Below are 18,342 nucleotides of genomic sequence, written 5' to 3'. Positions count from 1 at the left end.
GGTAAGGAGTGTAACCCTTTTTGTGAACCGGCCGACCCACCCAATCTCACATTGGCCCCTCGTGGTCTAACCGGTTCCTTTCCCTGCAACACACCTGCTCTAAGGGACTACTGGTACTGCATAACACCTGTGGCTCCAGGAGATCTGAGCCTCCGCTAGCTGGGAGCCTGGGGAAACCCTTACCATTTACCTGGTGCAGCTCCTCCACTTACCCAGGATCCCCGTTATGAAAGATAGCCCTGGGTAAGAAATACAATAACACACGTATATAAAATACTAACACTTTACTAACACGACATGTCACACATCACATAACATAACATAACATAACCTGATGCTCTATCCGCATCACCTCAGCCCAATGTCTGGTGTTCCCACCCAGTGTCCTGTGATCCCCCACTCCCAATGTCCCGTACTCCTACGGAGGTCGTGGGTGACTGCGCAGTCACTAAATTAAGCTAGGGCCCAGTTGGTGCACTTATATACAGAAGTACCTTCCGAGCACTCCGATGCTCGGGACCGCAACACACTTCTAAAAGGGTCAGACGTCCGTCTGATCCTATCCAGGTACTTCTCTCCGTGGACCCCAACGAGGGTCCCACTGCTTCCCGGGAACAGCAACAGAATCACGGCAACACCAACCGCATGTGAACAGCAACCGCCGCTATCCCTAACTAACCCTATCAGGACAGGAACCCTAACCTAGGGCCTGTCCCTGATGAACCGCAACCTGGGATGGCTTGGGGGAAACTCCTAGGGCCTGTGGAACGATAACCTGCCCCCCTCCCCTAGCTACCCAGTCCTATCTGTATCTACTAATCCTAACAGCCTGCAGCAGACACACAGCTCTCTGTCAGCCTGCAGACTTCACACACGCTGCACACACTGCGCCCAGCACATGCAGCAACACACACAGAACGATACACACCATTCACTGGAACCCGCAGCAAATCCACTGCTCGCACGCTGTGCCTATTTGCCAGTGCGCACAGCCCTATCCGCTGTGGCACTGCCAAACTGCACCTTCCGTACCTAAGGGTAACCTCCCTAGCTAGGGCCATCCCTTTTCAGTTACCCCCTGCCCTTACCGGGAATTGGGGCCTGCCTGGGGACCTAAGGAGAACCCTTACCTGATGCAGGAGCCACGCGCTCCCTACACCCTTCCTACTCCTTCCTTATCCTCTGCCTGACTGTCTCTGCAAAGCCCGGGAAATGTATCTATATTCCCGGGCTGAGCTTCCTCCAGCCCTATTGGCCGCAAGGGAGCACCTGACCTCTGTCTCCCTAAGCCTCCTGGGAGTTGTAGTCCCCAGGGGCTGCCTAAAGCATTGGGGCCGCGTGCGCACTTGCCCTGCGCATGCGCGAACCCCTAATGGCCGCCTCAATCTCCCTCTACACTTCCCTACTCTCGCGCGATCTCTCCCTATCCCTGGAGTCCTATCGCGCGCTTGCCGCCTCCTGCGCATGCGCGAACTAACGCGCAATGGCGGCGCACTCTCCCCCAGCCGCCGAGCCGGTGGCAACGCGATCGCGGCCCTAGCGACGGCCCGATCGCGTCCCCGGCAACCGGCCTGCGCCGCGATACCTAGCGCTGCTCCCTGCTCTGGCCCCCACCCTCGCGAAGTGCCGGCGGGTCCGTCGCAGCCTCCGGCGGCACCCGCTACCACACGGCACTCGCCGAGAGGGGCCAGGGAGGGAAAAACAACCTCGGGGCTACATTAGTAATTGCTCTAAAATTTTAAAATTCTTTTTAATAGACCCCTTAACATTTCCCTTATCGGGAACTACAGTGTGTCCCTCAGAAAATAATAAATCAAAATTTTCATCACTTTTTTTCCGGCAATCTACCAGGCTCCAAACCATGGTCCGGATAGAGTGTTAAACCACACACAAAATACAAGTGATAAATATATAACAGGTGAAAGTGCAGCACCAAACAGAGCAAAAGGATTAAGTGAGAAAGAATAAAGTGCGCAACTAATGTTATGAAGTGACGTGATGAATATTAATGTAATTTACGTGACCTTGAACAGAGCGTCTGCAGCTGCGATTGAGGGGGGGCTCAGGGGTCCCTAAAGCTAGCAGATAAAAACAGAAAAGACACAGCGCACAACGCTCATAGTGTATTAAAAATTATATTGACATAAATTATAATAAGGTGAGTATTGTGTATATATAGATATGCCAGCTTCCCTCCCAGGTCTGACGCAGCTGCAGCCGCGGGTGGAGCTCACCTGTGTCCGGGCTCGTACTCACAGCCCCGCTGTTGCTCTCTCCTCCCTCCCGTTCTCTCCTGTATTACCCCTGGACTCTCCGCTCTCTGCCGCGCGCGCTCCCCGCGGAGGAAGGACCTCCGGGGAAGAAAGAAGACCAGGACGTGGCCGCAGATGGAAAGAAGACCCCGCCCCGCCCGGAAGAAGATAGAAGAAAGAAGAATACAGATGAAGATAAAGATGGATTACAAGTAGAAGACCCGTGGATTGATTTGGATTTTTAGTTTAATATTTATTATTTTATGATTTCTTATTTTATGGGTTCCTGTTCGTGGATTGGTTCGTGAGTAAGCTTGCGCAACGGGAGTCGGTGGGGGCAAGTAATGGTAAGTGAACTAAAGAAATGTATTTTATTTAACTTGTTAATTTTTTTAAAAGCTTTTTTAACATGTGTATTTTTTTTTTGTGGTATATCATTTCTTGCCACTCTATGTATGTATGTACTGTATATATGTCTAGATAGATATACCCACCCACACCATTTATATCCCCTCTCACTCCACACACACCTTGTGTAGAGCACTGTTTATACTGTGGGCTCTCCATTCATTTTTATTCACACTGATACACATACACACTCTTTCTTCACTTGCTTTCAGTTACCCTTTGACACCTCCAGCCATAAATCTCATCCACACCGGGGGAAGGACCAGCACAGATAACATTCCAAGAGACACTGTTTTTAAGTAATCATTGCTTCATTCATTGTAACATCGCCGGAAGAAGAGATCAGTGTATCTCGAAAGCTCGCACAAATAAAAGCATTTCGTTAGCCACAGAACGGTATCATCTATTTATTTTTTGATTATATATATATATATATATATATATATATATATATATATATATATATATATATACTGTAGTTGCATGATGAAGCCACTGTACAAATTCATGGGTGAAGGGTGGGTATCGGGCCAGTGTGGCTTAACCCCTTAATTACCTTTGCGGTTATTATCTGATAAGGTGTTTAAGGGGTTAATTGATATCTGAATGTAATTGCAATGTATTGGCTTTGTTTTGGCAATGTATTTTGTGGACAAGACAAGGATGTTGCTGGCGACGGACACTTTGCATTGATGAGGTCAGTAGTACTTTATTTATTTTAATATGCTAGTTAATGTTTTTAATAATGGGCAATTAATCTATTATCCATATCTGGATAATAGTTATTTTGCACATTATTGTACTGTAGGTGTTGGGGGGGGGGTATGTATTGAATGTATAGGCCAGGTTTATTTTTTTTACATTCAGGGTTTGTTCCGTGGTTCTGCGTGAGACCTCTGGAGACCACCTGTGGTTTCCTCGGGTATCTCACGGGTACCAGGCTGGTGGTTCCACGGGTGACACATGCGGGGATGAAGCTGTGTGGTCCCACTTCTGTGGGGGCACCGCCGACCCGTAGTCTGCGGGGATGAAGCTGTGTGGTCCCACTTCTGTGGGGGCACCGCCGACCCTTAGGTGCGGGGATGATGATGTGTGGTCCCACTTCTGTGGGGGCACCGCGGAACCGTAGTGAGCACCCGTGAGTTCCCCAGACCCCCGTGGGAACCACCTGAGGCCCCACAGACACCTGTGGGTCTGACCCGGGGCTCCCAGACATCCTTGGGCCTACCGTGGGGACCCAATTGTGGCCCACGGTGACCCAAGGAGACCACCTGGGGGCCATGATGCTGGCGGGATCCACCAGCAGGCCTCCAGAACCTGTTGGAAAAGGGCTGCTGGTACCCTGTAGGTCTGTCCAGGTGGACTCGCGTGGGGCTGCGTTATGAACCCTGTTTGTAAAATAATAAATCATGTATAAATGGGGGGGCACAGGGGGTGGGTAATGTATTTAATAAATAGAATGATGTTTATTGTGGGTCACTGTTGTTTTTATTGTGGGTACTGGGGGTGGGGGGGGGGGGTTCCCCAATGGTATGTGGGTAGGCCTCCCTTGTGGGTACTGGGTGAGGGTGGTTAGGCCTCACGGGGAGGGGGGTTAGTGTGGGAGGGTATGTAGGCATCCCGAGTGGTGGGTGAGGGTGGGTTAACCCCTTAATAACTGGGTAGGGGGACATTACGGGGGACATTACATTAAGGGGTAGGGGGACATTACTTTGGATGTTTTAATTTTTGTGTCTGTTTTGCAGAAGCGGAGGGGCCATGGCTAGGATGGGAGGGGGGTAACGGTATGTGGGTAGGGGGTGAGGGTGGTTAGACCTCACAGTATGCACATCGGGTCCCCCCCCCTCCCCACATTTACATACACTGCACTCACAGCAATACAGGCAGGGAGATTTAACAGAAACATTAGGGGGAGGGGGCTTTATACAGATCACAGTCAAGGAGGTGGGGTTATAACCCACTCCCCCTCCCCACATTTACGTACACTGCACTCACAGCAATACAGGCAGGGAGATTTAACAGAAACATTAGGGGGGAGGGGGCTTTAAACAGATTACACTGAAGGCAGAGAGATTTAACAGAAACATTAGGGGGGAGGGGGCTTTACACAGATTACACTCAAGGCATGGAGATACAGGGGATGTACTGTACTGTATGTTGTTTATTGCAATGCTTCAATGTGTGTATAATGTATAATATTTTTTTACAATTAGATAGATGTAATCCTTGGTATTGTAAGGGTTAGCTTTGGTTTTAAATTGTGTTTTCTGGTTGGTACTTACAGTATATATTGATTTTTGTTTACTTGATTGGTTAAAATAGTTGACTTGTTTGGAGTTATCTGTATTTTGCTTGCAATGATATTGTTCACATTCATTTGCAGAATGTATATGGTGCATAGATTTTATGCATCATAAATACAATGTAAATGCAATGTATGGATTGGAATGTGAGGTTTTTCTTTGACATTTGATGATTTAGATTGTAAGATCATTTAGGATTATTAAAGAAAATTCATTGTAATGAAGTGTGTCTGCATGGAGAAGTGTTATATGTAGTACAGTATGATTTTGATAACCGTTCTACATTTATTTGTATATTGGTTCATCATGTGTGTGTATATACTGTATATATATATATATATATATATATATATATATATATATATATATATACAGTATATATATACAGTAAATATATATATATATTTACTGTATATATATACTGTATATATATATATATATATATATATATATATATATATATATATATATATATATATATATATATATATATATATATATATATACAGTATATACACACACATGATGAACCAATATACAAATAAATGTAGAAGGGTTATCAAAATCATACTGTACTACAAATAACACTTCTCCATACAGACACACTACATTACAATGAATTTTCTTTAATAATCCTAACTGATCTTACAATCTAAATCATCAAATGACAAAGAAAAACCTCACATTCCAATCCATACATTGCATTTACATTGTATTTATGATGCATAAAATCTATGCACCATATACATTCTGCAAATGAATGTGAACAATATCATTGCAAGCAAAATACAGATAACTCCAAACAAGTCAACTATTTTAACCAATCAAGTAAACAAAAATCAATATATACTGTAAGTACCAACCAGAAAACACAATTTAAAACCAAAGCTAACCCTTACAATACCAAGGATTACATCTATCTAATTGTAAAAAAACATTATACATTATACACACATTGAAGCATTGCAATAAGCAACATACAGTACAGTACATCCCCTGTATCTCCATGCCTTGAGTGTAATCTGTGTAAAGCCCCCTCCCCCCTAATGTTTCTGTTAAATCTCTCTGCCTTCAGTGTAATCTGTTTAAAGCCCCCTCCCCCCTAATGTTTCTGTATATATATATAGGGATTGTTATTATATATATACTGTATATATATATATACAGTATATATACTGTATATATATACATATATTTATTTATATTCATGTATTTATTTATTTATTTAGATTTATTTATTAATTGTGGGGCTGCTGTGCGTGAATTTTTTTTATTGTGGGTAGCGGGGATGGGTGAAGGGGGTGTTTGGCCCTTGGTGTGAGTTTAGGACCTGCGGGGGGGTTGCGGGTGCACTTAACCCCTTCATGACCGTAGCAGTTAATACCGCTATGGTCGTGAAGGGGTTAAGTGCACCCGCTACCCCCCCCGCAAGCCCTAAACAACCACCGTTGGGGTTAATACCCCCTTCACCCACCCCCACTACCCACAATAAAAAAAAATCACACACAGCAGCAGCACAATTAATAAATAAATCTGTCTCAGGGAACTCCCTGCTCACTGTACAATATTATTAAAAATACAGTCATGCTGCTTCGTTACCATAGCACATAGCCGCTAAGGTAAGGAACAAGTGTTTATTTATATATGTGTTTTATTCATAGTGTAGATGTGCAGAGGGTCTCCGGAGCTGAACCGCTGTGGTTTTAGGTCCGGGGACCCCCTGCTCCCCGAGATACAGGCCCCTTTAGGGGGTGCCGGTATCCCTCTGCTTTGTTTACATGCCGCGGTCACGTGATCGGGACCTTGAAATGCAGAGGGATACCGGCACCTCAGAAAGGGGGCGGTATCTCGGGGAGCAGGGGGTCCCCAGACCTGAAACCAACGCGGTTCAGCTCCGGAGACCCCCTGCACATGTACACTATGAATAAAAATGTATATTAAATAATTTTTAATGTGTCGATGTTTGCGCAGAGAGAGCAGCGGTTCTCTCTCTGCTGCAAACACATCTCGCCAGGGGACGGCCTATAGTATCATCGATGTGCATATACAGTACTGTATGTGTATGTTAGGGGTTATAGGGGTTGTTGTTATACAGTATATACTGTATATATACAGTATATACTGCATTACAATTCATGAATTTCTCGGCTTCAAAGACAACAGCTCGCAAACGCCCCCATGCGTTTTTACACGGCATTGCAGTATTGCAGCCAGCGGGAATAAAATTCTTAAATCACGGGCGCGATATAACGCAATACACCTCGGGAGAAAACGTTACTAAACCGCACATCACCGGGACATTCCGAAATTCGCGGAACTAGCCAACTTCGAATAAAGTTGGTCGCCACTGTATATATAATTATCACAATGCATTATTGTACTTCCCTATTATAGGATTATAATCACATTGTATATATAATTATCACAATGCATTATTGTACTTCCCTATTATAGGATTATAATCACATTGTATATATAATTATCACAATGCATTATTGTACTTCCCTATTATAGGATTATAATCACATTGTATATATAATTATCACAATGCATTATTGTACTTCCCTATTATAGGGTTATAATCACATTGTATATATATAATTATCACAATGCATTATTGTACTTACCTATTATAGGATTATAATCACATTGTATATATAATTATCACAATGCATTATTGTACTTCCCTATTATAGGATTATAATCACATTGTATATATAATTATCACAATGTATTATTGTACTTCCCTATTATAGGATTATAATCACATTGTATACAGTATATAATTATCACAATGCATTATTGTACTTCCCTATTATAGGATTATAATCACATTGTATATATAATTATCACAATGCATTATTGTACTTCCCTATTATAGGATTATAATCACATTGTATATATAATTATCACAATGCATTATTGTACTTCCCTATTATAGGATTATAATCACATTGTATACAGTATAAAATTATCACAATGCATTATTGTACTTCCCTATTATAGGATTATAATCACATTGTATATATAATTATCACAATGCATTATTGTACTTCCCTATTATAGGATTATAATCACATTGTATACAGTATATAATTATCACAATGCATTATTGTACTTCCCTATTATAGGATTATAATCACATTGTATATATAATTATCACAATGCATTATTGTACTTCCCTATTATAGGATTATAATCACATTGTATACAGTATATAATTATCACAATGCATTATTGTACTTCCCTATTATAGGGTTATAATCACATTGTATATATAATTATCACAATGCATTATTGTACTTACCTATTATAGGATTATAATCACATTGTATATATAATTATCACAATGCATTATTGTACTTCCCTATTATAGGATTATAATCACATTGTATATATAATTATCACAATGTATTATTGTACTTCCCTATTATAGGATTATAATCACATTGTATACAGTATATAATTATCACAATGCATTATTGTACTTCCCTATTATAGGATTATAATCACATTGTATATATAATTATCACAATGCATTATTGTACTTCCCTATTATAGGATTATAATCACATTGTATATATAATTATCACAATGCATTATTGTACTTCCCTATTATAGGATTATAATCACATTGTATACAGTATATAATTATCACAATGCATTATTGTACTTCCCTATTATAGGATTATAATCACATTGTATATATAATTATCACAATGCATTATTGTACTTCCCTATTATAGGATTATAATCACATTGTATACAGTATATAATTATCACAATGCATTATTGTACTTCCCTATTATAGGATTATAATCACATTGTATATATAATTATCACAATGCATTATTGTACTTCCCTATTATAGGATTATAATCACATTGTATACAGTATATAATTATCACAATGCATTATTGTACTTCCCTATTATAGGATTATAATCACATTGTATATATAATTATCACAATGCATTATTGTACTTCCCTATTATAGGATTATAATCACATTGTATACAGTATATAATTATCACAATGCATTATTGTACTTCCCTATTATAGGGTTATAATCACATTGTATATATAATTATCACAATGCATTATTGTACTTCCCTATTATAGGATAATAATCACATTGTATATATATAATTATCACAATGTATTATTGTACTTCCCTATTATAGGATAATAATCACATTGTATATATAATTATCACAATGCATTATTGTACTTCCCTGTTATAGGATAATAATCACATTGTATATATAATTATCACAATTGTTTGCACAGCTCATTGTTCACTTTTGTTTTTGATTCACTGCGCCCGTTATCTGCTGCACTATTGTTGATTTTTTCACGCATTTGTGAGATATAATGCACTGCATTGTTATCTTAATTAAGTAATATGGTTTGGAGATTATCAAACTGTAGGGAAAAAAGAGCCAAGCAATTTGAATCTCTATTCTCTGAACAGTCAGATGCACCCTCTTTTTCTGATGATGTTAATATCCCAAAGGCTCCCCAGAGGGTTGCGTACAATAAAAACCCCACATTTGGGAAGGATAACGATCATTTCATTACGGAATGGGACCAGATCCTAGATGAATGTTCTATGGAACTAATGAAGTTAATCATCTATGAGAGAAATAAGAGCCTGATTATAATTGAAAAAGAGATTTCTGTGGCTATTAAGAATTTAGAACCGCTAATTAAAGAAAAAGATTATTCTGAAAAGGAACATGAGTTAAAGTTTAAACTGGACCATTCACAAAGTGAGATTAGGAAGGTAAAACAGAAAAAGTGTTTCCGTGGTAAGACTGACTATGAAAAGAAGAGACAGAGAGACTGGACTAGATTTGAAAATGGTGCCGTGGGCGGTGTCCACCATCCGTCAAGGGGGCTTCAGAGGGGAACCTCCAATTCTAAATCTGGAACATTTGGCCCAGATGGAGGTGGCGGACATGGGGGGCGACCTGTATATATTGGTTATCCTAAAAATAATTCCTATAATAATTAAACATATGAGAACTCTAAAAGGGAATCATCTTATTCTAGAGTAGATAAGAGGGGGGGGGAAAGAAACGGACAAGAAGTTGGGACACACAAAAAAATGTAAATACATCCCATTACCTCCCTAGAAAAGACTCTGATCGATATTCTCCAGAACGTTCCCTTTTTTAGAGGCCCTCAAGTCCCGCTATATAGACCCAAAGGATATGAAAAAAATCGGATTGGGGGATAGAAAGAGGAAGCAAGGACACCCTTTGTTAGCCCAGGATGTGGGTACTCACGCATAACTGCAGTACCCTGCCAGTTCTAACACCTAGGCATCCCTGAGGCTTTCTACTCCGAGTCCTGAGCAGACTCAGTGGCACCAAGGTTGGTGGCCATCTGGGCTCTCAGATTCCCGGGCTTGGAAATCCCACAGTTCATTCACAGGCTACATGTATATACACTTATCAAATATAAACCTTTAATAAAATATACTGTGACTTTGTACTTTGTGTTTAAACATGTCTAAGTGTTCAGGTCGGGTGTCAGAGACAGAATAAGAATATATGTTCCCTACTCTTACCAGCCGTATCTCTGGCACACTGTAAGAACCAGTGTAGCCAGGTCCCCTCTGGCTCCCCGGTCCGCTGTTTCCCCCCCTTACCTCCGCTGCTGTGGGGGATGTTGCGGTTGTGACGGGCTCTCCGGCGGCTCACTCTGCAAAACGCCGCCATGTTTGTTGTGCGCGCGGAGGGTCGCGCATGCGCAGAAGGTGTTGCAGTGGCCATTACCAAGTCACACATGCGCAGTTAGGTTCCCCGGTGCGGCGGCCATAAGATAGGGAGTTGCGCATGCGCAGATCACTAGGCACATGCAGTGGCCATAGGGAATAGACTCTGTGGGGACTACAAGCCCCATAGTGCATATAGCATGACAACACATGATCAGACACAGCCAAAGGGCTGCGAGGACCTCTTGCTGCAGATTAGTTACATTTGGCGCGCTCAGGCCACGCAGTTAGTCGGAGATGGGACAAGGATAGGGGAGGTGGTAGGTGCAGGGAGTCTGTGACCCCTGCACTAGGCCAGGTATTCCCCTAGGTCCCAGCTAGGCCCGACTCACTTGGGAAGCTTGTGGCTGCTTTAGGGACAGGCCCTTAGGTAGGGACCCTGCCCCATTAGCTGCTTGATCAATTCAGAGACACAGCTGCAACAATGCGCAGCCCTGATAAGTGTGGTCTGGCACCAGACCCACAAAAAGATACAGAGACTCTTCACGGTGCAACTACCCCACGCGGAGGCGGACTCATCGCGGGATCAGCAGATCCACGCTGTCTTCCTTTTGGCGCGTCCGGGTGTGGACACACCCGTCAGGTACCAAACACCAAGTGCACCAACCAACGACTCAACTTAGTGGGCAGCGCTGTCTCACACATTGGGGTTTGCGGCTCTCTGGGACACGGTGTAGGTTACGGTAGTGCGAGGCTGATGGGTAGTTGTATACAGTCACTGTGGGGGTAGATGTGTGTGTGTGTAGTCACTGTGGGGGTAGAGGTGTGTGTGTGTGTGTGTGTGTAGTCACTGTGGGGGTAGAAGTGTGTGTGTGTGTAGTCACTGTGGGAGTAGCAGTGTGTGTAGTCACTGTGGGAGTAGCGGTGTGTGTAGTCACTGTGGGGGTAGAGGTGTGTATGTGTGTGTGTGTGTGTGTGTGATCACTGTGGGGGTAGCAGTGTGTGTATTTACTGTAACTGTGAGGGGTAGAGGTGTGTGTGTGTGTGTAGTCATTGTGGGAGTAGCAGTGGGTGTATTTACTGTCACCTAGGGGTAGAGGTTTACTTTGTGTTTGTGTGTTCTGTAACTGTGGGGGTAGAGGTATGTGTGTGTATACTGTCACTGTGGGGGTACAGATATGTGTGTGTGTATGTGTGTACTGTCACTGTGGGGGTAGAGGTGTGTATGTGTTGTATGTGTGTGTCTGTACACTGTCACTGTGGGGGTAGAGGTGTGCGTGTGTGTGTGCTGTCACTGGGAAGTAGGAGAGTACACAAATTGATGCTGAAATGCAGTTTTATTGCAAAGTAAAAGGGAAAAGCAGCGTACAAATGATCTTTGTGATTATACGGTTACAGACAGAGGAAGAAACCCTTCTCAGCACTGACAGTGTGACACAGACACAGATATTGGGTATACTGTCAGCACACGCACGGTTATTAGTAGCATGTTCTTCTCATGTGTATGTGTGACACATGCTGAGTCTCACTCACTAAAGCACACACTCACATTAGTGCATGTTAGTACTAGTCACGTCAGTGACACTAGCGTGTGCTAAATCTCTGGCGTGGATTAGTGAGGGAGACCCTTTTATCTTCATGTTACAGTCTGTCTCATTGTAACAGTGATCTCTCATTTCAATCATTATTATTTCATGGAGAAAGCAGGAAATCAGGAGATTTAGGAACCCCCATAAAAGCAGCGTGACATGTATACTGTCCTTATACAGAGAGCGCAGTGTTACAGGGCATTGTCCTTATACAGAGAGCGCAATGTTACAGGACAATGTCCTTATACAGAGAGCGCAGTGTTACAGGACATTGTCCTAATACAGAGAGCGCAGTGTTATAGGACATTGTCCTTATACAGAGAGCGCAGTGTTACAGGACATTGTCCTTATACAGAGAGCGCAGTGTTATAGGACATTGTCCTTATACAGAGAGCGCAGTGTTATAGGACATTGTCCTTATACAGAGAGCGTAGTGTTACAGGACATTGTCCTTATACAGAGAGCGCAGTGTTACAGGACATTGTCCTTATTCAGAGAGCGCAGTGTTACAGGACATTGTCCTTATACAGAGAGCGCAGTGTTACAGGACATTGTCCTTATACAGAGAGTGCAGTGTTACAGGACATTGTCCTGATACAGAGAGCGCAATGTTACAGGACATTTTCCTAATACAGAGAGCGCAGTGTTACAGGACATTGTCCTTATACAGAGAGCGCAGTGCTACAGGGCATTGTCCTTATACAGAGAGCGCAGTGTTACAGGACATTGTCCTTCTACAGAGAGCGCAATGTTACAGGACATTGCAAAGCTCACGCGTAATGAGCACCATCACTGGGGGATTTAATAACCGGGCCAGAAAAGTGGAATAAGTGGTTTATGCAACAGGAGGCCTGGTAAAAAAATTTTTTGGATAAGCATCATCTGACTCTCTGGTCTCTAAATCACTATCACGTTTTCCAATTCCTTGAATATATTTCATCAACGCAGCCAATTGTTTAGTAATTCTTCTGCTCCTTGTATGATCCGCCCGCGTCTCCCGTGTGAGAAGAGATTGTACTTCTTCCAGGAGTCCTGCCAGTCTCTCCATGCGATTTCCCTGCTCATTCTCCTCTCTCTTGGGGCCTCATGCAGTAAGCGTCGATTATGTGAAATCGGCAATCTTACCGATTAGTCATGTTATTGGCGATTTTTCCTCTCCGTATGCAGTAAGTGCCGAATACATTCAAAATCAACCCGAAACCAAATCCGCCCACTCTCACGATGATTATCCGATCACACACAGGTGTATCGGCGTGCGTGGCGGGGTGCTGATAGGTTGCCCAATCACAAATCTTGCTGAATCAGGCGAAACAAGCATGTATTGGATTGCGCGCCATATTTAAAGGCAACGTGTACTGCTAATCATTCTCTGTGTTGTTGGGAGTGAGAGAGAGAGAGACGCACAGAGCTGGCTGATTGAACATTTGCATATTGACTGAGAGACTTGTTGTGTATTGGGTGAGCTTTGTCCATTGTTGTTTTGTTTACATCTTTGTCTTGTTTTATATGTGGAAGTGTTTCGTGTGATTGGCTGTACATTTATTGTCTGTTTTTTGTGAGTGCTGGAAGTATGCCCGCAAAGCGTGGGAAGAGTGATGCTGGTGGGAGTGGGAGTGCTACTCGTGGGAGTACGCGTCGGAGTGAACGTACTGTTCAGGGGAGTGATGTTGCTGGTGCACCGAGTGGTGTTGCTGGGAGTGGGAGTGCTGTTGCTGGGAGTGGGAGTGCTGTTGCTGGGAGTGAGAGTGCTGTTGCTGGGAGTGGGAGTGCTGTTGCTGGGAGTGGGAGTGCTGTTGCTGGGAGTGGGAGTGCTGTTGCTGGGAGTGGGAGAGCTGGTGCTGGGAGTGGGAGTGCTGGTGCTAGGAGTGGGAGTGCTGGTGCTAGGAGAGGGAGTGCTGGTGCTGTGAGTGCTGCTGGTGGCGCAGTTGCTGATGGGGTGTCTGGTGGTGGCGTGCTTGCTGGTGGCCAGCTTTTGGAGGCTCTTCCATTGGAAGAAGGAGAGTCCAGTCAGCACCAGCCAAGCTCTGACCCTAAACCTGCTCGGAAGAAACGTGTGGAGAAGCCACGTAATCCTCGCTTCAATGACCAGGAAAATACAGCTCTTGTCACTGGCATTCTGGAGCACTATGACAGTATATATGGACATTTACTAGGTAAGTGTACCTTTACATTTATTATTCAAATACATGTGATCCTAGGTCATCTGAGTTTTGTTCATATGCAAATATGGGTTCAGAATATCTTTCTATGTTAATTAGTCTGGAAACACAGCTTTTTATCATGCCTTACAAGGACAACTAATCACAGGCGGTCAATTTGCCATAACTGCATACAATATGAATGCAACCTTGCTTACATGTATAGGTTTAGTAGTGAATGCTCATGTGCTTCACATATTACACCTAAAACAGCATGTTTGCTATCTCTTGGAACAGCTAGCAGTGTAGGAAACTGGTGCTTCTATTATTATTAATTTACCTCATATATTTTATATGTTTTTCAAGGGCGGACAAGTTCAACAAGCAGAAAAGAAATGTGGGACACAATAGTCATTGGTGTCAATGCGTGTGGGAATCATGTGAGGGACAAGCGGAATTGTCACAAGAGATTTGATGATATTAGGTCCAAATTGAAAAAGAAAATACAACACCAACGCGTGCATGCTACTGGCACTGGAGGTGGGCCGACACCACAACGTCTCATATTAAGTCCATTGGAGGAGCTGCTTCGGGCAAAATTACTTCCCGTCGTCGTGGAAGGCTTACCTGGTGACCGGGATATTGGAATTTATCCCTCACAATTTCCACCAGGTGAGAAATATTAATGTACTAGGCGTGTCGTTGCTTACAGTTATTTTGCATATTTACACTGCTTTTTATACTGTCTTCACAATATAAGCATACCTGCATCTATATATGTATATGTCTGATTCTGTATATATATATATTTAAAAATAGACATATATGTTGTAGTCCTACTAAAAGCAGTAACTAATATAGCACGTGCCATTGCGTGCTCATTTACATGTGAATTCCCAAAATGCATTGCTGCAGTGGAAGCAATTGATGGTGGGCGAAGATGGGGAACAACAGGGTAGTACACATATGTAACACATGTTAATGAGAAATTATTACTAGCTACAGGTACAGAACAGAAATATGTATAATATTATTGTGTATTTTATTTATTTTACTCCGACAAACATGACATTACTGCCTATTTTAAGCATGCATCAAATATATTGCATGCAACGGCCTACAAACATCACTTGCACTAACACATCTATAGTTGTTAATGAAAAGGTCCATTTTTGCTTTAAGTCATATACAGACAGCATAATGAGGCACACGTATCATATGTTATGTCATTGTTTTCATAACTTAAAAACTGCACACGACTATTTAGCTCATCTACCATTGTGTTAAAGCAGCTGCAATTAATATCTCATCACAGCATACACTTCAACAGAGGGGGTGGGGTTCAGCACACACACTAATTACAGCCTCATTTTAGGGTCAACATAGTTCACACCATTTTCACCTGTTTCAAGTAATTGAAAGGTGTGGCTGATTAGGCTTTTTGGGGAAGGGAATACCGTTATTACAACCTGACTAGCACAACTGAAGTTAATCACACTCATTTGAAAGCTTAACTTTAGCTACTAAATGCCCCAACAACTCATTACTTATCAAAGCGTACGTCACACATTAGTTCACTCATATCTATAGTTGAACTACTACTATCAACGACACATTATCACACACTGCATGTGTTGTCTTGTTGAGTCACAGCCACATTCAGGTGTGCCACATCTTATATTAATGTACCACACATATCCTCTACCAAAAACAACACTTTTTGCAATATGACCACCTTCATGATAACCATTGTGAATGGTCATCTCATGATAGTTATGTACATTATGATACTGATATCACTACACAACATATGATTTTTATGTACAAATTTTATCTATTTATCCTCACGCATTACTGCAGAAACATAGTATGTTTTATGTTAGGGAACTCAAAAGTTCTAAGTACACAGGCATGTACATTGTTATTACAACTATTTATGTTCACTTTCACACACACATTTTGGGTTAAGGAACTGATGCTGTTACGTACTCATAAATACAGAACATACAATAACTGTTTGTTCAATATTTACACATGTAAATGTAAAACTTATGTTATTGTTATATATAGTTGCCCCTGAAGGACATGTGTCACCTGAGACGGAACAAGTGTCTTCACCTGGGTCAGCCAGCTCAACACACCTAGAAGGTGAGTGTATCAGTTGGTGGCCATATAATATGTGCTCTTCTATATGTTATGTTGTCATGTTCATTATTTGTTTTGCACATCTTCTTTAAATAGGATTACTTAGTGTCAGTGAAAATGAAGTGTAAGGCAACATGTATTGTGTTAGTGATGTTAACTATCATGTAGGAGTTGTGAGTTTACAGCAAGTTTTCATTCACTCATATTTCATACTGAGTCCAAACATTATTCTTAAGTCAAGGTAGTTTTTAATGTGAGGTTATAAAACGTATGGAAACATGTTAGTTGTTACTTATGACACAGTAGAATTACATAGTAACACAGCAGAGATTAACATGCCATTTTATAATGTGTACATTTATTTGTAGAACATGATGAAGAGGATTATGATGATGATGATGATGATGATGCCGCCGCCGCCATAGACACACAAATACAAGCAAGTGACCATGAAGAGGTTCCAATTGAAACTGTTTTACCGCCAAATCGTCCAGCAAATATCACATACGATGCAATTGTAGCTTCTGAGGGAAAAATTGTGGAAGCAGAAAATCGTCGCCATTCTGACCTGATGACAGTGCTGGAAAGGATGATTGCACTGCAGGAAGAAACAGTTTCACAATTGGCACATCTCCACAGAGTCTTCATTGAAGTGCCTAAACAGTTGCAAAAAATCAACACCTCATTCGAAGCATTAGTTGTTCAGCAAACACAAGCTAATTACTTGAGAATGACTAATGTACCACAATTCAACATCAACACGTCACAGGCAGGATCCTTACATGCTGGGCAGTTTTCACCACATTCATCTGATCTTCATTCACCAGGCCCGAATGTTACCGGTCAAGTAGCAGACATTGCTGTGCAGGTTCCTGACGACATCCTACCGCTGCCATCTGTACAAAATCAGCAGCTGACACCTACAAAGGAGGCGACAAAAACAAAACAAGACACACATGAAACAGACCAACCATCACTTGTGCAGTGTCTACCAACTTGCTCACATGTGTCAGTGGGCACAAGCCCTGTCGGTGAGTCACTGGCCACAAGCCCTGTAGGTGAATCACTGCCCAAAAGCCCTGTAAGTGAATCACTGCCCAAAAGCCCTGTAGGTGAATCACTGCCCAAAAGCCCTGTAGGTGAATCACTGCCCAAAAGCCCTGTAGGTGAATCACTGCCCAAAAGCCCTGTAAGTGAATCACTGCCCAAAAGCCCTGTAGGTGAATCACTGCCCAAAAGCCCTGTAGGTGAGTCACTGCCCAAAAGCCCTGTAGGTGAGTCACTGCCCAAAAGCCCTGTAGGTGAGTCACTGGCCACAAGCCCTGCCCGTGAAGTGCCAGAGGCCACTCAAAGTGGCTCTGTTGTGGCTAAAGTTGGTGGCAAACGAAAAAGGAAAATTCAAGAGACAACAAGCAGGCCTGTTACTCGCTCTCAAAAGGAACAAAAAAAATAAATTTTATAATTCACTAAATATGTCTTTGGCCTTGTTTTGTTGACTTCAGATTATCTAATTAATATTGTATGTATGCTGAAGACTGTGTTGTTTCCAAACTTTCAAATATGTTCTTGTACACGTGAAGTTTTGGAAATGTAAACACTCCTAATTAATGAATAGTGTTATAAATATTTATGTTTTAATCGTCTGTTCAGTAATGGTCCACCAGGAGCCAGTTGCTAAGTTTAGAGAAGCTGCCATTGACTTTGCAGCAAAACATTGCATTTGGGTGTGTTAATTGATGTAATCATTGCATGTGCATATTATTCACATGCAATTATAAAAGCACCT

The 18,342-nt window shown here is 42.2% G+C and overlaps 1 long non-coding RNA gene across 1 annotated transcript; it reads left to right on the top strand.

Annotated features, from left to right (window-relative positions):
* Positions 1 to 14,834: 14,834 nt before the first annotated feature.
* LOC142491221 (uncharacterized) lies at positions 14,835 to 17,078 on the top strand. Its single transcript, XR_012800352.1, has 3 exons — positions 14,835 to 15,083; positions 16,482 to 16,559; positions 16,925 to 17,078. It is a non-coding gene; the product is annotated as an uncharacterized LOC142491221 (long non-coding RNA).
* Positions 17,079 to 18,342: the final 1,264 nt, after the last annotated feature.

Source organism: Ascaphus truei, chromosome 3 (assembly GCF_040206685.1).
Source record: "Ascaphus truei isolate aAscTru1 chromosome 3, aAscTru1.hap1, whole genome shotgun sequence".
NCBI lineage: Eukaryota > Metazoa > Chordata > Amphibia > Anura > Ascaphidae > Ascaphus > Ascaphus truei.
Note: the sequence above shows the minus strand (reverse complement) of the source record. Positions and strands in the feature narration are given on the sequence as shown.